General features: G+C 41.0%; 1 long non-coding RNA gene across 1 annotated transcript; it reads left to right on the top strand.

The window, feature by feature from the left end:
- Nucleotides 1–626: 626 nt before the first annotated feature.
- LOC115288544 lies at nucleotides 627–1,625 on the top strand. Its single transcript, XR_003907069.1, has 2 exons — nucleotides 627–684; nucleotides 1,381–1,625. It is a non-coding gene; the product is annotated as an uncharacterized LOC115288544 (long non-coding RNA).
- Nucleotides 1,626–24,661: the final 23,036 nt, after the last annotated feature.

The raw sequence follows: 24,661 nt of genomic DNA, 5'->3' as shown, positions 1-24,661 counted from the left end.
CAATCTTGGTCATTCACCAGGAAGAAGCCTGGAAGGCTCCTTAGAAGAAGTGTACCTGTCAGGCCAGCCCCGGACCAGCTGCTGGCCATTACCTTCAACTTATTGAAGTGTCATTCTCACCCAGGTGCTACAGATTTCTGTGGCATCTGAGTCTCTTCCCTTCCACCCATCGTCTTTCCACTTCTGCCTCCTTATTCCACAGATCATATGGTTAAGAAAACATGACTGAACAATTCATGGTGCCTTTAAACCATTTCCTGGGGGTGCTTCCCAAATGGTCAGAGGTACAATGATCCCTCTTCAATGGTCTCATTTGCTCCTACATTTCATTTCACATGTTAAAAAGACAACTTCAAGAGGAAGATTACTTTAACATCCTCAGCCTTCCATGAATTCCTCTGGTTTTGTGTTGGCAATGCACTTGCTCAAGGAGAACTTCTAGGCAATAGACATTGCTGCATATTTTATCATGAAATTGAATTCTTTATTATTCAGTAATGTTCACATGGGGTGTTGACATAAATGAAAACCAAATTAATCACACTGTATGTTCTTACACAGGACTTTTAAAAACAGGGTGAAATCCATCTCCCAAGAATCACAGAGTTTCACGATCCTGAAAAATGAGACGAGAGCTTGAATTTCAAAATATCTCCCCTCTATTGCAGATGACAATACTGAAAAGTAAGATGAATGCAATGGAATCAGAGTGAGTGGTGGATTGAAACTGCTCATCATAAAATATTTGGGTGAAATAATAGAAGGCTCCCTCAGTCCTTACTACAAACAGGGTCTGGGACTAAAACAAAAAAGTTGGGACATAATGGAAAAGGAAAGTGTGCAAGTTAATTAGGCAGCGGGATACTTTTCATTTGGGGGTAGACTGTGGTGCTGTAAGAAGCCATGGGTCTCCAGAAAGATCCCTTCTGATGGAGCCCAACAATTAGAATCACGAGCCGCCTTTGTACCCTGCAACACAGCCTCGTGCCTTTAAAATAGATCTGTCACTAATGACTGAAGGCTGCATGCAATTCACCTCACTTCACAACCAGTTGCTGAGTATTCTTAGTTCTGACTCCGGTTGAAAGGGACCCCGTAAGGAGTTTTCCGGGTAGACCTCCTCTCTTTAAAACACCGTTAGACTCTTACGTTTACAGAAATGCTTCTGATCCACGGAAACTAGATTGTGTTCTTCAACAGATGCTGCATGCCTGGCTTTTCAGGGTTCAGTGGCCCTAGGGGCTCCACAAGGGGGTCTTTGCTCCTGGGGATGGGAAGATGGGCAGGCGGTGTTGAAGAACTGCAAAGATGGAATGGTGCACATGTCATTTGTTCCGGGATTTCTAAAACCTAATCTCCCTCTTATCTCTGGGATGGCAGAGCACAAAGACATTTATTAACCGGCCTGGAATCAAATACTTATTCTACTCGGGAAGGAAACGTCCGGGATTGGAAGGGACCTGAAGAGATCTTCAAGCCGCGCCTTACAGCAAGTCCAAAAGAAATGCAACAAAAGGAAACGAAAGGAAACAAAACAAAATATAGTCTCCAAAAATTTCTCCTTTCAGATCAATTTCTCTTTTGGAAAACTGGAGAAGTCAAATGACTAAAAGTTGCATTCTGTGCCCCTTGGTCGACCCTGTCTTTCTAAACCCCGGCAAAGCAGGAAGGGAGCTATAAGCAGATTTAAAGCTGTTCCTTCAGCCTAACCTCACTTAGGATTTCAGGGGTGCATTTGAGGCAGTATCATAACTGATTTTCAAAACTGATATTTTTTACTCTTTTTTTTTCAAGTGTGAGAAAAACTATAATCCAATAGCTGGCAGGGGATATCACAGACTCTTACATGTTATTATTGGCAAGGATGGAAACTCAGGAATTTAAAAGATGAGGTTTTTTTCTTTGCCAATTATGTTCATTTGACAAAAATGTACTCTATATGTTTTTAATAAACAATGACTCTTTCATTTAGTCCAGATTTTTCAGTCACTTTATTAATGTATATCAGGCACCTGCCGTCCACTAGATTTAGGCAAAGGAAAGACGGTCTAGAGTTAGCATTAAATTTTGGCAATTTGGTAGCTGCTTGAGTGAATTATGATGCCTTACATAAAACTGCTTTTACATTCTTTTGGGACTAAAAGGTAAATGTGGCAAAGAATAAAAACAATTTCCATGGGCTGTCTGGGTGGCTCAGTTGGTTAACTGTCCGGCTTATGATCATGATCTTATGGTTCGTGGGTTCGAGCCCCCCTGTCAGGCTCTGTGCTGACAGCTCTGAGCCTGGAGCCTGCTTCAGATTCTGTATCTCCCTCTCTCTCTCTGATTCACCCCTGCTCATGCTATCTCTCTCTCTCTCTCAAAAATAAATAAAAACATTAAAGATTAAAAAAAAGAATAACGACAATTTCCTAAAAATAGACAGTATAATATTTCCCACCAAATGTTAGCAACCAGAAAAAAGCTGTCTCTAGCAGGACTTTATTTATTAATGTTACCCCTTTCATTGGTGATCTGCTCTTGAAACCCTTGACTCCCTTCTCTCATGTTTTCTCCAGTAAGTCTTTTCCTAAATCATGCTAATTCACATTTTGTCATTGTCTATTTCTTCTGCCTACAGATAGCAATCATATGGAGATGCTCGCTACTTTGTATCTGAGCACTTTAGCAGCCTTACATTGTTTCTCCACTTCCTTCTCTCTCATTTTGACTGTGTTTTGCACCAAAGCCAGATGGTTTCCGTAGTACACGGATACTGTTTTTATTCTGTTTACCACCTGAATGAAATCCTCAAAGGGCTTCTCCTTCAGCTCTGTGGTTCTGCCCACCCTTTCTTATGTGAAGGGAGCATTTGTGGCAGTCATAAAAAACTGAAAGGGATGAAGTTATTTCTGGAGGTCCCTCCCCACTTTTTCTCCCCTTCACAGCAGAGAGAGGAAACTGACATGACAGCTACACCATCCACCTGAGAGAGTGACCAGATATTCAGTCCTCCATGCCGTGCTTACGACGGAAGAATGGGGAAGATTAACCAGAGTCCCTGACCCTGCCTTCAGGGAGCTTAACAAGAGATCACTGTAAGTTTGCAGACGGAGAGAAGCACATTCTAGAAGAGGCTTATAAGGAGCAGGATGGAGGTCTCAGACATAAGCAACTGTGGTACATACTGAGCCCAGGAAGAAGAAATAGTCGCTTGGCTCTGAACTCAGGGTAATGGACCAGAGGGAATGGGAACATGACATTCATAGCGGGAGAAGAGGCTGCAAATGCAGGCAGAGGTCAGATTACTTGAAATCCTTGCTAGCACGATGATTCTTTTGGTTTACTTTGTGACTGTCCTTTTAGAGGCAACAGGTGTGGAGATCTGTTGGGGGGGGTCTTCCTAAAATACGTTCTATATCTCAGGGAGTAAACCGGTATTCCCCTGTGAATAAAGGCCACCCCCAGCCAGGCTGCAAATGACAAAAAGCAGGATTTAGCCAGAAAAGTATGGAAGATAATGGGATAGTGAATTATAAAAACTGGAATCTCTGGGGGAAAAATGCTCTGTCTCTCATCTCCGAAATCAACACGCATGCGTGTGCACACACACGCACACAGGTTCATACACAATTACAAGCTCCCTTGGATCTTGCTACCTCACTGTCATCCAGATAGGAGCTGAGTCTGTACCATATGCAAGACAGGGGGCTACAGTAAGACCGCACGGACACAGCCTCAGTCTCACATTGCGTACCCCCCTCTCCCACGGATCAAACACTTTCCCCCAGTTAGTCATTTTGCCCTTTTGCCTTGCTGTAAATGGCCAGGGTTCTGTGCTAACACCAACCTGGCTTAGAGAACTCCTGATGGAGAAGGGGAGTGTCTTTGGAGCTTTAGTTCAGCCCTCTGTCTGTAGCTGCTCCCTGTACCACACCCCTCCCCCCCGCCCCCCATCCTCCTGTCTCAACACTCTAGAGAAGCTTGGGACCTTGATCTCACTTCGCCTGTTCCTTCTGCCTGCTCACGCATTTCCTCTTGTCAGGCCTCTGCCCCCGCTCCATACCAGTGGCTGAGGAAGGAACTGGATTGTGGTACCCACAGCACTGGAGCCTTCCCTTCCTAATCAGGGCAGAACAGTAGAGGAAGGTCGGGACAGGCTAGTTTGGGCAAGCAGGGCCCTCAGGGCACGGGGCCCTCAGCCTAGACCTGTTTAGGAGGATATGGGAGCTTTTGATTTTTGGCATGTGTCATCCATGTGCAAAGAATAAACAGGAGAAACTCAAACATTGATACTATTTACAGATACTAGAAACAAAGTAAACCCAGGATTTGGGTTGCTCTCTAAAGGCAATGCCAATCACGACCATTTTCCAGATCTATTTTTATATGTGTAAGTATGTCTTTATCTAGACATGATTTGCCATCTATACACATGTACATATAACTACCAGGCACCTAGGGTGAGGAATATGAAAGAGGATAAGGTGTTGTCATTGCTTTCAAGGGGCTCATCCTGTGCGTGTGGAGACCAAGTGCAATGCGGGCCTCCCACACCCGCTCACACGGGCTCAGGAGAGCAGACTATATGTCAGTTCTCTTCCCAACCCCCTGTTCAGTGACGTCAGTTCCTCATTTCAGCTGACCAGGAGGAGAATATTTATAGAAATCAGGATTTCCCCCCCAGAGACCTGGTTGTTATTTGACTATGCATATCATTAATGTGGTAAATTAATTTTGTTGTGAATTTTATTTGATTACAGGTGCTTAATTCTGTTCACAGTCATACACAGTCATCTGTTACTCACACAGCACTGTTTTTCATCTTCCAAGGAAGAGAGATGTGGAAAACTATCATAGAGAATAAAAAAGAAACTCTTGGTCTTAGTATTCAGAGCTCTTGCTGGCCTGATCCCAGCTTTCACACTCACTAGAACATTCCAGCTCAGGTACAGGTCTTCTTGCTCCTCCCCTCCATGTCCCAGGCAGGCCAGGCACTTCTCCTTCCTTGTGTTCCCACTGACACTGACACCTGTCACTGCTGAGTGAGGTGTCTTCAGCCTCCCTATCGTCGGCCAACCCAGTCTTCAAGGCCTCTGCAAGGTCCAGATCTGGGAGACAGTGCACCAGACTCTTAATCCTCATAGCAACTATTCCAGACTACTCTCAATCCATTGTAAAGATGAAAAATCAAAGCAGAGAAAGTCATGTAGCTGTTGGTGGTAAAGCCGAGATGGGAATCCATGCTGCCTGACTCCAGGCTCCATAAACTGCCCACTTTGCATATGGCCTCCCAGAGAGAGGTCACAATCATGGTCCTTTTTTTGACTTCCTCCATTGCCTTGCTTTCTTAATACTCATTTCTGCCATTTTACGCCATCGCCTCAAAGGCTGGGATTTTGGGGTCTGTTTCCCCCAGATGTGTCCTCCATGTAATGCGGGACCTAAGGGAACTTGGGTTCACTGATTTGGGTAATGACCTTCTTAAATCTTCCTCATCCTTTTGCATCTCCTCCCTAAACTTATAGAATTTGGGACATATATTGGACAGATCTCACGCATCCTTGACCGACCTTACAGAGATATAGGAAGTTGGATTTTTCTTTTACCAAAAACCAAATAATAATTAGGAAAAAAAATAAGTGAAGAGCCATGAAAGGCAACAATCCTTGGACCTCGGACTGTGCCGCCACTCATTTCCACCACATCCCTTTACCCTCCTGTCACTGAGGGTAAAGCCTTCCCCTTAAACTGTGACAAGTAAATGGGGCTCAGTTTGTTCAGTTTCAATGACTCCCTTTCTCCCATGAGTTACAGAGACTGGGAACCTGCCTGAGGTTCTTGCCAGGATCTGTCTCTCAAGTACTTTCCTTAAAATTATGTCTTATGTGAATTAGGTACAGATTTCCAATTTATATCAGTACCTTAGAGCACGTGGGCACGGCCCCTTGGTAAACAGATGTCATCATGAGAACTCTTTCCAGTAGATCTCAGTACAGGGAGCAGGAAAATCACAGGTCTGAACAGGTAGCATTGGGGATAATTTCCAAACTCAATTACATTCTTTGCTGACATAAATACACATACCCCGAAAAGGTAGTTTCACTTGTGGGTGTCAAATGAAACCTAAAGTATATTAAGCATTGCTTATTTCCTTCTTTAACTTGAACTGGTGAATACTTTGTGTCATTTTAAGGTCAAAAGACAGTTCAGAGGGTCCAAACCTTGACTTTCAATTACTGTCTCATTCGCCTGTATTCCGCCATCACCATGTCTGTATTGCTGTCTTCTTTTTGTATATAATCTACTTCCTTACTCACCTCATGGCCCATAGTGGGATCCCTGCTACACTGCACTTTGGAGGGCCGCTTGATTTTAGGACGATGATCTCGATGAAACTTTGGGAAACCTTTGGTTTTGGTTTGTTTAATTGCCATTGATGACATCAAATAAATAATACATAAAAAGCAGCAGTCATGACCCCCTAGCATAGGCCTGCCCTACATAATAGTTTTTATGGTATTATATTGGTGTCCTAAAACATTCTGAATGCTGCATGGACCTTAAAGGGATAATTGAGCACAGTGAGCTCACTGCAAAAGGCCTTGGCCTGCAGAGACCACTCCTGCTGAGAGTCACCTAAAAGGGCCCCCAGGCTGCCAAAGGGCCCCCCCACACAGAAGGAGCCCACTGGGCAAATGCCTTCTTGCCTAAGGGCCAATCCTAGCCTGGCAGCTCATAAACACCATTAGCAAAGCCTACTGCTGAGTTATTATGCAGCACAAGGATGCTTGAAACTGCTGGTTGGTATTGTTGTTTTATTTCTTGCTTGCCTGGGTCAAAGTGGCAACGTTCACTTGAAAAGATCGGGCAATTTCAACTTCTCAGTTGTCACAGAGGATAAGAATTATATACAGATGTATTCCATGTTGTGATTTTCCAAATCTCCAATGTGTCTATTGTACTGGATGGTGTCATTGGTCAAGATAACTCAGCAAGCTAAGCAAAAAGGAACAGAACAGAACTCAGTTATCTCTATTAGGATTTTTTTTTCCAAGAGTCAAACCAACAACTAACCTGAGACATTTTATTCCCTAAACTGTACAGGGAGTTGGACCACGGGCTGCAAGAGACCAAAGACTAAATTAATCACGCTTACCATCCAGCCGTACTTTTCAGATGTAGTGGTTTTTTTTTGTCCCACCTCACCTACTCCTAAACATCATTAAAATTTGAGATATTTAAATGGCAACTGAGAGATGGTAACACTCTGTGGCAACACAGATGGTAACACTAAACTGACAGTGATTTTTACATATACATATTTAATGTTTTATAATCATAATATTATGATTATGCTCTTGAAAAAAGACACCATCTTCCAGTGTCTTCTTGGTAATCTACCTTTCTATCACTGATCCTTGATATTAATGTATGAAAATCTAAACAGAACATTTAGGATGTGAGTTTCCGTTCTGTTTTATTTCTGAGGAGAAAAAAGTTGCTGAGGAAATGATCCAATAATCCTAAATTGTCACATTCATTAGGGCTCAGTGGCATTGGTGACTTTAAACCGCTCCCGCAGAACTGGAGTTTGAGACTTATTCTTTGTGGGGTCGAATGCGATGAACTCTCAGTGGTAGTTGCTGACCTCTGATTCATGCCATCTTGCAGCCGGCTTTCCGGAATGAGAGCATCCTTCATAGCTTTGTTCTTTCCTTGTGTAGACCTTGAAAAGCTGAGGAAACTTCGCGGAGGGACGGGTCTCAGTGAGGCGAGCGGACTTGTTGCTTGAATGAATATTTAACTTGATTGGCTTTCTGCTTCCATAATCATCAATCCTCCCCTGGAATTGTATTCACATTTTATGAACTCTCTGTCTTTTCGGCTCCTTTGATCTACAGACATTGTCTTCCAGTTGGGCATTTGCCTGCCTCCCCACTCATCAGCCCTGGATTCCATCTAAATAATGTGCTACATAAGAACTTAGCGTTTCCCCAATAACAAAAGATGGATCTGAATGCTTCAGTGCACCGTGAAAGGCTGTTGAAACCATCAATCTTGCTGGCTCTTGTAGAGGTCAAGAGACGGCAGGGCCAGCTGGCCAATCAATTAACCACGAAATTCAGTTTGGAGCTTAAGAAAAGCTGCCCTGTGTTATTTTTTTCCAGCAACATAACTGTCAATTTTTACAGCAGGTCATATATAAAGACTGAAGGAAATGAGGTAAGTTACTATCAAGAGTAGCAAAAACCATAATCACTGGTAGTTCTCATGTGTTGCCAAAGGAGTCAGTCCTACAGAACATAGAGCTTTTTGCCTCCAACTGAACATGGAAAATATCTTATAGACCCTCTAGAAAAGAAAGGGCCTCATGCCTACCCATAACAGTTTACACTCATCTTCGTCCGCAGTCATCATGAATGCATCAGTATAAGTCAGAAGGAAGCTTCCCTTTTATCCTCCTAGAATGAAACTCTTCTGTAATGGTATAGGATCTATGGTCTTCTTTGTGCCTGTGAGCACATAATGGAGAAAACTTAATTACCTGATAGCTTGTAAGAGAAGATAGGACCAGCAGAGAAGGCCCTTGTAGAATGAATTATTTCTTTCATATATGACCCTCTGCTCGCTTAGGTCCAATTCTTCAATTCTACACATGCCTTGCTCTTACTCTTCATGCGACTGGTTCTTCTTTTTCTCCATTTGTCTTTGATTGCACAGAGAGAAATAGGTATCTTTTTCAACAGACTCTCCTTTTTCCACAGTTTTGGTCACATATATTTTTTAAATAAATTTCCATTTCCCTTATTTCTCCACACTGGGGCACATAATACTTTTTCCATTTTGCAAGATCCTGATGCTACCTGTTCAATTTTTACCACCCCTCAACACTACCAGCATATTTGTCCTCATTTTTGAAAACAGAATTTAAAAACTAGAGTGCAGATTGAGATAACCCACTTAAATCACCGAACTTAAGGCTTCCTCATTTCTAACAATCAATAAGCATTCTGTGACATTCATGATTATTGTAAAATGATTTACCTGGCCTAAGATTGTGTCACCTATGAGTGACAGAATTAAGATTTGAGCTTAGATATATTTAACACCTAAGTCTCATTTTCCCCCATCTGCCACAGTTTCTCAGTCAGAAGCGCACTTCTTCTTAAACCAGGAATGAACTAAAAGTAAAATTATAGAGGGTATTAGAGGAAACTTTCTAAGGAAGAGGTCAAGCTGTGGTGCCAGGGACCTTTGGAGAGATCGCAGGGGTTGAGGAAGCAACTGAAGACTCTTGTGGCTCTTAACAAGGTGACAAGGAAGGTCCAAGAAGCAGCGAGGGAGAATGACTGCACCAAAATTAAAGATACTGTATTCCTAGGGAGGGAAACATTGCTGTCCATAAGTCTTCTCAGCACTAATACTCTGTACCGGTAGAGAGCAATTTTGTGTGCATTGCCTGCATTAACCAATGATCCTCACAAAAATCAAATGAGACAACCTATGTAGAGCATCTGCCACATCCCTGCCACACAGGATCTCTGTTCTGTAATGTACAACTGCAGCCAGAGAAGCAGGAATAGCACTCAAAGCAGGTACTGGGCAGAACGGGAAGTGGGATCATTGGCACCTGGTAGGGAGGGGAATAGTTTGGGGAATATCATCTTTGTGACTATAGAATAGAGACTTCATGAGAGACAGTGTGAACTTAGGACTCTGGAATCTGCTTTCTAAATTTTTAGTCTCCTTACCTCCCCAAAAAGCTCTTCTTCTCATACATAGTCATTCCTCAAGCCAGAGACTGCAGGGAGTTCCCAGAATGTTTTGAGGGATGAGCAAGACTATTAAAATGGATACTCAAGATTACTATTCTAAACCACATTTTTGTTTTAATTTCACATGATTCTTTTATCTGCAATGAGAGAACATGCCTGTGTTCATCCAAACAATCCTCTGTTACAAATGGACAGGAATATATTACTACAAACACATTATACATATATATATATATAATGAAAAGGCATCTCAATAGGGTTGTGTCCAAGGGTAGGATGCCAAAAAAGAACGCACAAGAATGGGGGGCCAGGGTGTTATAAGCCTGAGGAAACCATTAAAGATGGACCGACCAAGTTTCTCACTAATCAGGTACATGAGGGTCAGAGGATAACAGGTGGAATTGGTTGGGTCTATAATCCAGGATGAAAACAGAAAATGAAAGATGGAGCATTATATTAAAAACTATATTATCATGGGAAGAATCTGATTATGATTTTGGCTTTCTAGTCTAAGACTTGGGGTTACTTATACATTTCAAAGGAAAAGAATGACTTTAGTTCTGGGGCTTTAGTCTCCTCTGCAAAATTAAGGACCCGATTAGATGTCACTTACTAGATTGCCTCTGAAGACCATTCCAGTTCTAAAAGCCCATCTCTGTACACTAAGGTAAATCGAATTCAGTGAGTATCCTGTGTGCAGAAAAGACTGTTTTGATGTTTTCAAATAATGATAGTAATAAGCAGGTGGGTATTAACCACCCATTTATCCAGCTCCTTCTGTGTACGAGAGCGCACATGTAACATGTCATCTCTAATCCCTTCAACAGCTCAATGTGATAAAAAAAAGTTGCAGTTATGATGTAGCTCATTTAAGGTCAAAGTGGATTCAAGTTCATCTTCAAAGACTTCATTCTTTCTCCTTCACTGTATAGCCTAAATTCCCCCATCCATGTGTCATTAATAGACCTGTATCTTCCAAGCAGCAGAGGGTCAGACCACACAGAGGGAACACTATCAGGAGATATATATCTCCTGAAGAAATACATAGATATAGATATATAGGTATCCAAGGAGAAACTGGTGAGTAACAGAATTGTAGAGAAGTCATCAGACAAATACGGACTTAGATTTCCATCCTCACCAAATGGCTCCCACTTCCTCCCACTCAGCCTCAACATTTCTTCATGGTGTTGAGGGGCAGGTGGTGGAGGAAGGAGGGAGGCCAAAACAAAACAAACAAAAATAAAAATCCTAGTAAGGTGCATATTGCAAAGTACCAAACATGCCCACAGATGTTCCATTTGAGCCTCCAGAATAGCCATTATTACGCTCGTCTAGAAGTGAAGAAACCCTAACCAGAAAAATCAACTCTCACTCAAGGTCACAAAAACAGGACTCCAAAGAACACGATCTTCCAACTCTTCTGGTGTCCTTTATACTATTTCAGCAACAGAAAACTGCATTAAAAGAAGATGAATGTGTACTAACTATATTTCATTGAGGACTGGTATGAGAGGAAATCAAGGATAAAGGCCAAGACCTCAAGGTCAGAATCGTTGGAAATAACCTCCTACTTCTCTCTCTCTCTACCACAATTTATCCCTTGGTAAGCCATGTGGAAATTACAGTGACTTTTTAAAGCAGTGGAGATACCTGATGGGATATTGCCTAGACAAGTACAACCATGTGCCTGTAAGGGCAAGAGTGAGCGTGTGTTCATGGGCGCTTATGACCAATATCTCCATTCTTTCTCATTCGTAGCTTTCTGTTCATATCTAGTCTCCAAATGTTTGAGCATCATCCTTAAAGCTAGCCATAAAAGAGTCAAATAACTGTCTAGTTAACTTAAAAGTGTTATTAAAATCATGTTTTACTTATTTATTTTTTTGGAGCTGAGAAGGTAGGTTGACTCAGTAGAAGACTTTAAACCACACAATCTCCCCTCATAATACTATCAATGTTAACTATTTAACAGTGGTCCCATTAAGTACAGAATCTGTCTTATAGGATATTTTTTTGATTAAAAAAAATAAGTCTCTGTTTTAAAATGTTTCTTGTTTGTTTGTTTTTTCTTACTAAACCCAAGTAGATTCTAGCAGGATCACCTCTTTTTTGTGTAAAAAATGAGCACTTCCAAATCAAGGAAGAAGAGTACTTCTCACTGGCCTGGTATCATAACTGATGGTGAGTGATGTATAACCACAACCTTCTTATCAGAAAAGTCAATTCAAAGTAATCCACCAAAAATGCAAATGGTGACAAATCGCAAAATGTAGGGGGAAAAAACACCCACTTGAGTACAAGGGAAAGCGATTAGAAAATGGATTTTCTAAAATAAAAGAAGCATCAGGTCACGACAGTGTGCCCTTCCATCCACTATGTCTCATAGATGAAGAATTCTATTGTTTCTAAAAAAGGTAATTGAATAGAAGCAAAGATAAGCCCATCGATCGGAGTCCAACTAAAACAGCTTGCAGGGAAATAGCTGTTTGCTTGTCTATAGGCAGCATGGCCTCCAAGCATTGGTGACATCTGTAAAGATCTAATGAGGCCAAGGAGACAGGTTATAAAAGATTCGTAAAAGCAATTTCTAAAAGCATAAAAGAGATTCCTAGAAGCAATATTGTGGAAAGTTAAATAGTATGTCAATCAACAAAGCAAAATTTCTAAGATAATTCAAACTCTACTTTAGTTCATCTCTTTAAAATTCAGCTTATTAAAAATCAACACTCATTCTTACTGCAGTTGGTAGATCTTTCCAAAGGGTGGTGAGAACTATTTTTTAAAGCAAAGAAAAGTGAAAAAGAAAAAAAAAAAAGAAAAGAAAGACATTGAAAGCAAATAGCACAATGCAAAAATGCACAAGGAGGCAATTCTCTGTTTTGTGTTTTGTGTGATGGAACTAAGAGTAAGTTTGAGAAAGAATTTTACCCCTGGAATTGCAAATTATTTCCTTAACTAGGGATCCCTGACAATGTGAGGTGAGTGAAGCTGTCTGAGAGCTAAATGTATCACTTGGTGTTTCCTTAAATTAAACTTTGGAGTGTTTTCTTTGCTGAGGAGAGTGGGGTAACCCAATAAGGTGCATCTCACAAATATTTAGACAGGGTTTTACCCTCAAACACAAGTAGTGTGTTTCCAACCTTCTATCCCTCTCTCAGACTCCCATCCCAAAGGAATTCTAGTTTTTATATTCTTTTGGGAGAGAAAAAGTACTTATAACCAAAAAAAGAAAAAGAAAGAAATGAAAAGGTTTAATCAGGTTAGACATGAGTAAAATGAGTTAGAGTCCATTTTCCACACTGAGTGGGTTAAACATTTTCCAATTCTTTGCTCTTATTCCTTCATTAATTTGTCTTTATAACTTTCTAAAGCTTGTGTACCCCCACAGTCTTTGCTTAGCATCCTCGACCCCTTGGAGATTAGCATCTCAAGGGGCTCATTTCATTCCCCAACTTACAATATCCGTTAACTTTTATTGATACTTACTATATGAATCAGGCATTTAATGAAGCACTTTAGAGGCACAATCTTATATATTCCTCACTAAAATGAGATCATACTCGGGGGTGCCTTGGTGGCTCTGTCGGTTAAGCATCTGACTTTGGCTCAGGTCATGATCTCATGGTTTGTGAGTGTGAAACCCATGTCAGGTTCTGTGCTGGACCCTGCTTGGTATTTCCTCTCTCTCTCTCTGGCTCTCCCTCAGTCTCTCAAAATAAACTTAAGAAAATTTTAAATGAGATCACATTGGTACAATTACAATTTTTGTCTCAGATTAAATTTTTTTTTTTAATTTTTGAGAGAGAGAGAGAGAGAGTATGAGTGGGGGAGGAGCAGAGAGAGAGGGAGACACAGAACTGAAGCAGGCTCCAGGCTCTGAGCTGTCAGCACAGAGCAGGACATGGGGCTCAAACCCACAAATCACAAGATCATGATCTGAGCCAAAGTCAGATGCTTAACTGATTGAGCCTTCCAGGTGCCCCTGAAGTTTCTTTTCCAAAGAATTGGAAAAGAAGACTAAGTGCAGAGACAGACTATGAACAAGACGATGAAGCCATTGATAAAGTCATTTATTCATTCATTCATTCATTCATTCATTCATTCATTCATTCATTCATTTACAGATACCTTCAGAGCATATACAGACAGAGAGTAGATCCCTACTCTAGCAGAGCAGCCCAAACCAACAGGAAGTAAAATTGTCAGAGATGATCCTGTACATAGTCCTCTTCAGATAACTAACCAGGCAAATGTTGCAGGTGATGTGGAAGTCTCAGCAGGAAAAACTCAGCCAACTTCTCACATCTTTGGGAAATTTAGATTGATACAGGCCAAGAAGTGATGGGACAGACCTGTGGTACCGTCTGGAGAGTCCATTTTCCATAATGACAAAGACATGAAAGACAGACTTACAGAAAAAGGTGCTTGTTCACAAAGCATTGGAAGGAGAAAAGAGAGGTTGGTAACTTGGGTGAGGGAAAGACAGAACCACAAAAATCCCCAAGCGGTGACCATAGGACTCAAAGGGGAGAGTGCCATGGATGTTGGACCATGTTTGGGGTCACAGGGAAATAAAAACTTGTACTATTCTTGTTGGTTATCATGGGCAAGCTGTAAGAAGCAATATTAGCAACATTCCAGGGGTCAAAGTCCCGATGAAGGAAATCAGGTCACTATACCGCCACACACCACCTGCAGCGTGTAGGTGAGGCATCTAACCTCCATAATCCTCAGTGTCCTTGCGTGTAAAACCTGTGTGTATTACCAAAAATAAATAAACATTAAAATATCTATATAAAGAAATTTAAAATATACAAGTGGATAAAAATAAAAAATATTGATAGTGTGAACATAGTAGCCCCTCTCCTGGGTTCTCAGTACATGAAGAATGTACTTCTTGTTGTAAAGAACATCAAATACTAGACTGCTCAAATCTGCATGTATATAGATGTTAATGAGTGACAGCTCAGAGAACAGGGTGACAAGAATAACAAGTGGAGAACAGAAAGGTCATTTTCTGATGTGACTGAAAAGGATGTGGTTGGAAAGGCACCTAAGAAAAAATTCTCTAAAAAAATACATTTTTTTTTTAGGGAAATAAGAGAGATTCAAGTTATTCAAAGAAATGCTAACAACAGATGTAAAAGTTAAGCTAACTTGAATAGTGAGGCCAAAATTGTAGGAAGAGTGATTTCTGTCTGAGTGATGAAAAACATTGAGAAGGCAGCTCTAAGTTAAAGGGGGTCAAGGAACTCTTTGAAGGGCTTTTTCTTTTTTTTAAGTTGGAGTCAAGATTTGTGCCTAAAAATACAGACTGAGAGAGGTTTCTCAAGCACCCAGGAACAGAATTAACTTCAGTTGACCTTAGGTTACAAAGAGACAAAGCTAGGAAGAAAAACAAGATTTATCCCTTAAAGCACTGGACCCTAATTACCTTGTGTCCCTGTAACTTTCTGTCTCCAAGACTGAGGATCCCCAGCGGCACCCCACCCCCACCCCTGGGCTCCTTGCAGGAAAGTCCCTTCTTTTGCTCTAATGATTGGCTAAGTGTGATTCGAAAGCTAAATGTGTGACTACTCAGTCAATAAAGGGGAAAAGGACTGAGGGATTAGGAGGCAGGGGGCTGCAGTGCTCAGAGCACTCCATACTATTTACTGTGTTTTCCTTATTGCCTGCTGTAAGATGGACCAACAAGGCAGCTTCCTGGCAGCTTCTGTGTTGAGTCCCTATTTATCACTGGGATTTGCAAAGTACCTAAGAGGTACTGCAGAAGCTCTATGAACTAGACAAGTTCATGCAGAAAAGAGAGAGAACTGGCAATGTGAAAGTCTAGCATATATGAAGTGCTGGGGGCAAAGGAGTCAGACCATAAATTCTTTCAGGCCCTGTCTAATGCCATTGACCTTTCACACAACACTGCTTCTGGCTTCCATAGCCCTCTCACCCCCTTGTATTTGTGCAGAGTGTGTGGTTTACCCCTACACTCTTCTCTAACAAAAGGATTTAGATTTGGCTCATCTTTCTATTTACCCTAGGACAATATATGGCCCCTACTAGGAACTCCACAATTGCTTTTTGAGTGAATAAGTGAGGTCTATAGATTGAGCCCTATGAAAAAATTTCTCATGCATGGGAAGAAACTGTCTTCTGCAGCAGCTGTGGGGTGGACTGTGTGTGCACTGTACTCTGCTCAGCATCTATGGAAAGATCCAGTCAAGGTCAGACCTAGAAGACATGCACACTAGCAGAGTCTGTGCAAGAACTCAGGTCTACAGCACCAAGCGACTGGGCTCTGGGACTGGAAGAAAGGGGCTGGTGGAGACAACTTTGCTTCTTCCTCACCGAGCTAATTGTTTTGACAAATCACAGTAGAAATTCCAGTTTACCAATCTTTCTTTGGTTTTGAGGAAATGGGAGCCCAGAGTAGTTGCTTCTGTAATAAGACTAGTGTCAATGCTGTAATAGGCACTCGGGTGTATATTCATATGCTGTTTTAGATGCAATCAGAAATCATCCAGCCATTGGATAAATGTTTTTATTTTTTATTTATTTTTTTTGATGTTTATTTTTGTTTTTGAGAGAGATAGAGCATGAGTGGGTGAGGGGCAGAGAGAGAGGGAGACAAAGAATCCGAAGCAGGCTCCAGGCTCTGAGCTGTCAGCACAGAGCCTGGCGCGGGGCTTGAACCCATGAAGCACGAGATTGTGACCTGAGCCAAAGTTGGACACTTAACCGACTGAGCCACCCAGGCACCCCCAAATGAAGTAATAGTTATTATCATCAGAGAAAATCTGGAATACATAGAAGTAGAGGAAAAGTGATAACAAAAAATTACTGTAAGCCTTATCACCCTAACATTGTCATTGCTAATCATTCCTCACTTTGTTTGTTTTGCTAACACACTTTTTAATTTTTCTAATATTTTTAATTATACTTTTTAATATTGTTCTGTTGTTTTGATCATTTATCAGAACTACTTCCCTTGTTGATTACATGACCATATAATATCAAAGCAGAATATATGTTAAAATTTATTTAACTATTTCCATAATGATGGACATTATTTCCATCTATTTTTGTTCCTAAATAATGCTGTCCTGAACATCTCTATCCAGAAAATGCTTTGTAGAAAAAGATATTCTTGAAGTCATTTTTCAGAATAGCAATTGCTAGATCAGCACTTTGGAAAATTGTCAAACATTTCCAAACAGCTCACTGGTTTTTTTTTTTTTTTTAATTGTCTTGGTTGTAGTTATATCTTCTCAGAGAAACTTTTTTTTTTTAATGGTCTCTCCTTGATGGCCTGCTCCTCACTTTGAGAAAGTTAACTGTCAGCATAGGCCAGAAATATACCCAACAACCTTTTTCCTTGTTCAAAGGCACGTTGAGTTTCTTGGCCAATAGGCTGAATCCTGCAGCTACCACAAGGCATGAGAGAGAGAGAGAAAGGAATGGATTTAGGTATGATGGCAGACGCCATGGCAAGGACTCCCTTGCCAGACTGTTATTGATTACAGAGAGGCTGTTGGTAGGCCGGGTGAACACCCTTCCCTTGCAAATATGGCAGACTTTTCATTGTTTAATTTACCATCTCACCTGGTATGATGTAATTTGATAAAAAGAAAAATGTAGGTGTCTGAGTGCCTTGGTGCGTTCCGACTCTTGATTGCAGCTCAGGTCATGATCTCACCGGTTCCTGCAACTGAGCCCCAGCTGGCCTCTGTGCTGACAGTGTGGAGCCTGTTTGGGATTCTCTGTCCCCTTCTCTCTGCCTCACTCCTGCTCGTGTGCGTGTGCGCTTGCTCTCTTTCTCAAAAAATAAATACACTTAAAAAATAAATCTTGTCACAAAAAGAAAAATAATAAAACAAGACATGGACATTTGAGAACCTCAGGATTCTAGAATTTTATAGCTGGAAATGACTTAGATGTCAGTGAGTTCTGGTTCAATGACAATAATATTTATTAAAACACCAAGACTTGGGCAGACTTAACGGCTTGGATGAGTAATACCACTAGTTAGTGACAGAACCTCTCTAGAGTGAACCTCTCATACATTGTCTAAATGAAAAATGAAACCGTGTCCCACAGTCTATTTATAACATGGGTCACAATAGCATTAACAGCTCTGGGTTCACAATCTGTGTTTTCTGACAAGAACATTATTTATATTTGTATCCTTTTTCTTTAAAAAAAACTTTTTAAATGTTTATTTATTTTTGAGAAACAGAGAGACAGAGTGTGAGTGGGGAAGGGTCAGAGAGAGAGAGGGAGACACAGAATCTGAAGCAGGGTCCAGACTCAGCTGTCAGCACAGAGCCTGATGCGGGGCTGGAAAACATGAACTGTGAATCATGACCTGAGCTGAAGTCAGATATTTAACTGAGCCACCCAGGTGGCCCTAGATTTGGTATCCTTACTTAAGATGATGTTTAGAACTGGAGTAATGCCAAGACTATGTGAAAGAACAGTTGAGTAGGATTGAATGAATCCCTGATCCATGAGCTGGATACTACGATTTTCTTATTCTCAGTTTCCTAGTTCGGGAAACAGTCCTGACCTGGCTACATCATACGGGTAAAATAAACTTAAATTAGAAGATGTATATGAAGATACTGTGAAAACACCAAAGTTATTTGAGTGTAATATATTCTAAGTTTTAATATCACTTTTCCTATTCATAATGAAACCTCAGGGCAGCTCAACTGAAAGTTGGGGCTCCACTTTTAGAGGCTGCTGTGAAATTTAATTTTCATGAACATGTCAGAATACGTCAGAATTTTGACCTCAGAATTTAATGACGGAACACAACTGGACACTGGGTTCTTCAAAGTGGCAAGTGAAAGAAAATGTTTAAAACCCACATCAAGGAGGGGCCTCTGGGTGGCTCAGTCTGTTAAGCATCCGACTTTGGCTCAGGTCATGATCTCATCATGGCTCGTGGGTTCAAGTCCCATGTCGGGCTCTGCACTGACAGTATGGGGGATGGAGCCTGATTCAGAGTCTGTGTCTCCCTCTCTCAATCTGTCCCTCCCCCATTTTCCCTCTTTCTCTCTCAAAAATAAATAAATAATTAAAAAAAAAAACCACATGCAGGAAACAGGGTTTCTAGCACATACAGTTTCACTTCTTCTGCTTGACTTCTGGGAATTTAGGATTAAAATTTTTCTAGGGGCTCAGGGGGTTGAGTGTCTGACTTTGGCTCAGGTCATGATCACGGCTCGTGATTGCTGCTGTCAGCGCAGAACCAATTTTGGATCCTCTGTTCCCCCTCTCTCTCTCTGCCCCGCCTGCACTCATGCTTTTTCTCTCTCTCAAAAATGAATAAACATTAAAACATTTTTTTTCTCAGTATAAGCCTCTTATTTTATAAAGAAGATACTGAAACCCAGAGAGGTGATGTTCAATTTTCCTTAGTTAGTAGAGGTGTGTGGCTATTGTATTTTTACTTTTAATTAATTAGATTTTTATTAAAATTACCCACAGGAGCTCGCACTCATATTGATACAACTATGTCCACACATAGCAGGGTCCAGCCGCCATGTCAAACCTGCTCGGGTACCACACACCTCCCTCCCTCTATTTGCATAAACTTTTCTCTGTTTCTCCTCTCTTTTTTGCCCGGATCGTTGAGCTTTGAACACCAGCTAACTTCTCTGTGAAGCTTCCTCTGACAAGTTCAATCTCCCTCATCTTACAGCCCTGTTAGCATAGTTCTCTTGAAGCACTTTTCCAATATTATATCTTCTACATTTATGCAATATTAACTCAAATAACTGTTAAATCAGTAAGTGAATGAACCAGTAATTGGTCATACAATTGTCAATAAATATTCCCTAAACCGATGTTAATTTTTTAAAAAACTGATGTTAAATTTTATTTTATTTATTTAAAAATTTTTTAAACTTTTTTTTTGTTTCTTTTTGAGACAGAGAGAGACAGAGCACAAGCAGGGGAGGGGCAGAGAGAGAGGGAGGCACAGAATCGGAAGCAGGCTCCAGGCTCTGAGCTGTCAGCAGAGAACCCGAAGCAAGGCTTGAACCCACGAGCCGTAAGATCACGACCTGAGCCAAAGTCAGACTCTTAACCAACTGAGCTACCCAAGTGCCCCTATTTTTTTAAATTTTTGAATGTTTATTTACTTTTGAGAGAGACAAAGACAGAGACAGAGAGACAGAGGAGAGCAGGGGAGGGGCAGAGAGAGGGAGACACAGAAAATGAAGCAGACTCCAGGTTCTGAGCTGTCAGGACAGAGCCCAATGCAGGGCTCAAACTCACGAACTGTGAGATCATGATCTCAGCCAACGTTGGATGTTTAACTAACTGAGCCACCCAGGTATCCCTAATGTTAAATTTTAAAAGAACATTGTTGCAATTTTATTATATAAGCTATTTATTCAAACTCAACTTTATTTATTTATCAGATTCAGTATCTTTTTTAAAGTGTTTTTACACATCTTTTAAAGTTTGTTTATTTATTTTTGAGAGAGCTAAAGAAAGCATGAGTGGGGGAAGACAGAGAAAGAGAGACAAGAGAGAATCCCAGGCAGGCTCTGCACTGTCAGCACAGAGCTAGATGCATGGCTCCATCCCGTGACCATGAGATCATGACCTGAGCTGACACCAAAAGCTGGACTCTTGACTGAGCCACCCAGACAACCCAGACTCGGCATGCTTTAAAATGATGTTTCTTGGACAATTAGTAGTTCCGAATATGTTCACAATCCCTCTCAGTAGAATAAGGAATATCAAGTTTCTGTCCTTGCCATCTTGGCTAGCACAATCCTAAAAGTTTTTCTAACCAGTGGAAAAATATGATACAGGGGGCCTGTGCCGAAATGTCCTGGTGAAGAGCTAGCTTACCGTCTCTCAAGTGTGACTCATTATTTGTATATTTATTTAAATGAAATATGAAAACTTGGCTTACTGTTTTCCTAGGACCATTCAAGTCTGGATAACATTACTGATTCATCAGAATGATTTTGGACTGATACTATTAGTTTATTTCTTCTTCACCAAAAAAAAAAAATCTGTATGTATGAAGATCATCAATAAGTAGCAGATTTGGTGTGGAAGGGAGTAATTATGTAAGATATTTACGGCTATCTAGAGAGATGACAGTCACCTGGTAGGTCTTTGTGTGATCATATGATTATTAAAATACTTCAGGTAGAGAAACAGCCTTTTCCTGAGCCTTTTGCTCAACCACCCAGGGTTGCAGCCCACATAGTCCCCAAGAGGTGCCTGCAATAGGTGCCTAGAGTTAGCCTGTGGTCATTCATGCATCCGGCCTCTGCATGTTCCCTGCCCAGTGCGGGTCCAGACTCCCGCGGATGCCAGTAGTGCGGTGGCAGTGACACTAGCATCATGGTGGGTAAAGTACAGGTGCCTGCTCAGTCCCTGTAAGGCAGGCAGGGGCCAGTATTCTCATGAAGAGTGCCCCTCGTGGCTGTTTGTGGGAACTGCAGCTTCCACACCCTACTCATCAATCAGGTCTTTGCATACTCTGAATTTCACTTCTGGTTTTATACCAAAGTAACTAAAAGGAAACAATTGAAGAGCTACAGTGTTATAAGTTTGGACAATATTACCTAAAAAGAAGAGCTGTGATGGCAAAATTTGGGGAAAATGGACAGAAAAAAAAAGTTACAGACAGGAGTGTGTGTGTGTGTGTGTCTTAACTCTATCTGGATAGTACAAACAATGGTGTATTAACAGTAACAAGTTGGCTAGTGAGCTCTGATCTTGGGATTTCCCAGAAAAGCTCACATTTAGAGAGTTAGAAGATAGCACTGGGGGAGGGTGGGAATGGAGAGGAGGAAGGTGAAAGTTTTTCTTGCCTTGGTCTTGAAGTACCTAACTTTCCAAATCTCTTTCAAATGTTATGATTGAAAAGCATATACAGATGCTATGTTTAAAAAAGATAGTAAATATCTCTGTAAGACGGGCCGCTAACATCTCTGTAAATCTCTCATTTTAGAGTGAGTATTTATCTGAAAGTCTTTCATCCAGCCTAAATTGTTCCTGGTATTCAAATATCTTCTCACCCCCCCGCCCCTTTCACCCAACTCTGTAGCAGGAAGTAAGTATCATTTCTTGTCCTATGTTCACATTGTACTTCAAGTCAGGTTAGATATACCACGTTTCCCTTCCAGAACTTACTTAAGGCAGCTATCTGCCACTTTTTTGTAGTATATTAAGGCTTCTCTTATTCATACCAATACTTTGATGAGAATAGCAATTCCTCACTCTTAAGACATAAAACAACACAAAATGAGAGTAAATACAAATATAAAAAGGGACAAGACACAGTCTTCCAAGTAGAGCTTTAGGGAAATCTTTAGAAATCAAGTATCAGGCAAACCAGAATCTGAGCTCTAAATTTTCTATAGGGTACAACTTGAAAGCTGCTCAGTTATTTCAGTCTTGAGGCTCTTTTTTAAATCTTTAAAATAATTTTTAAATGTTTATTTTTGAGAAAGAGAGAGAGACAGAGTGTAAGCAGGGGAGGGGAAGAGAGAGAGGCAGACATAGAATCTGAAGCAGGCTCCAGGCTCTGAGCTGTCAGCACATCCCTGGTGCGGGGCTCGAACTCATGAGTGGCGAGATCATGACCTGAGCCGAAGTTGGACACTCAACCGACTGAGCCACCCAGGCATCTCTGATCTTTTTTAAAAAGCTTATTTATTTACTTTGAGAGAGAGAGAGAGAGCAGAGAAAGAGAGGAAGACAGAGAATCCCAAGCAGGTTCTGTGCTGTCAGTGCAGAGCCTGACATAGGGCTTGAATTCACAAACTGTGAGATCATGACCTGAGCCAAAATCGAGTCAGACGCTTAACTGACCCAGCCACCCAAGCACCCTTCGGTCTTGAGGCTCTTGTAGATAATTTATGAGACCAGAAAAAATGAGTAATCAGCATTTGAATTTGCAGAAAAAAATAGATACAATATTCCATCCAGGAAGCGAATCCATTCTAAGTGCTCATAGCGGGGTCCTGTCAGCAAGCAAACAGGAACGGAAACAAAGAAAACTGGGAGGGGTAGATGAAATGTACCTTAGGGTATTTTATTTAACCTATTTAGTGGTTTAAGAGATTAGGTAATTTTAAATATTGGAAGGGCACAGGAGGCTTTCCGGGTGCTTACTTGAAGCTAGATACAGAGAAAGCTAAGTAGTTTGACGATAGATCCTTAAGCCCTTCTACTGAACACAACACATAAAACAGCTCCTTCTTTATAAACAAGGCTGTATTAGCATAATGGGAAGATATCAAAGGCACTTGTTTAGTTCCCTCTAGACTGTTGAAATGAGATCAGAAGACATGTCTTTTGCAACCCAGTCTTCCATAATATGGAAATTTCTTGTTTATATCAGACTTACTTTTAAAAGATTTTTTTAGATAGGGTGTTTTTAGCACAGTTATGAGACAAGTTGAGCCAACTTGAAGGGCAGGGACCTCATAGACATCACTCATTATATTCTTCCAGTATCTACCAATCAGAGCCAGAGTCTGCAGAACGTTTTATTTCATTGAGAAAGGAAAAACACAAAATGGTCATTGAACTCATAGGGGTTAATGACAAAGCCGTGCCATCAAAAGTTCAGCGATCCTGCATCACTTGCTGTCATCACCTTTATTTAGATCTGTTAAAAAACACCAGTCTGTTGGGCCTTTTGTCTATTACCATCTAGACACAGGCTTCGTGCTGGGGTAGGTTCTGCCCATATGAACAGAATGTTTGGCTTCTCTTTATTTCTTGGATATGTCTTACAGTGACAGCAAAAGACACAAAAAGAAAAGAGCAGGGAAGTAGAATATATTTTATATTCAAATGAAGGACTGAGAAAATTAGACAACTATCACTTTTTATTGCAGTCGGCTCTGAATTATTTGAAAGAATCAGTGAGAAACAGGGGTTGCTGTTGTTGTTTTCTGAGACTGCAGTTACCCACTTTTCTTCACAGGCGGACAGAGCAAAATGCTGACTGAGGTTATAAATGGATGTATAGAAACTCATGAGTCAGGCCATGAAACTAAAAGACGAGTAGATCTAGCTAGCAAAAAAGTGAGATCGAGGTGATTTTCCAGCATCAAGTCTTCCAAGTTGAAAGGCATTCAGGTTCCCTTCTGCTTGCTCTCAAATTGTAAACTCTGACAGGTAGTGAAATGTAAGTCTGTCCCAGAAAGAGTTTCAACAGACTGCTGCAGCGATTCTTAATGCTTACAGCTAACAACCCGCCGCTTACTTCAGGTTAAATGTTTAGTAACTTTCATCTGTGAAAACAGAACCTATAAGCTCTGTGAGAAATGAGACCGCCATAAGCAGGTGAGCAGTCACCAAAGTGTTATTAGCGTGAACAATAAGCTAAATATATTGCCTGACTCACTTCAGGTTATGTTTTCAAATGATTTTCATTCATTAATTCTACATGTTTATTGAGGATTATCTATGTGTCAAGCACTCTTTCAAGGGCAGGAATTATTGTCATGAATACATAGATAAAATCCTCCTCTCATGGGGCTTACTTTCTATTTCAAGGGTAGGGGGTAACAGGAGAAGGGCAAAAGACAAATCAGTTAAAATAGCGGACGGTGGTAAATATTCTGCATGTAATTGACATAAGGTGCTCTGAAGCTCACTGGACTGAGATCAGAGAAGGCCACTCTGAGGGTGTGATGCTTAATCTGAGTCTTAAATGACAGATGTCAGCCTTCGACAGATCTTAGAGGAAAGTGTTCTAGTTATAGACAACAGCAAGTGCAAAGGCCCTGGGGCCTGAAGTTGGCATTGTAGGGGAACAGCAACAAATAAATGTCAGTGATTTTGGAGTATAGTAGACAAGTGGGTGAGTGATAGGGAATGAGATCAAATAGGGACCAGGAGAAGGAGTTTAGATT

This window comes from Suricata suricatta, chromosome 1 (genome assembly GCF_006229205.1).
Source record: "Suricata suricatta isolate VVHF042 chromosome 1, meerkat_22Aug2017_6uvM2_HiC, whole genome shotgun sequence".
NCBI classification, from domain to species: Eukaryota; Metazoa; Chordata; class Mammalia; order Carnivora; family Herpestidae; genus Suricata; species Suricata suricatta.
This window is presented reverse-complemented; position numbering and strand designations above follow the sequence as displayed.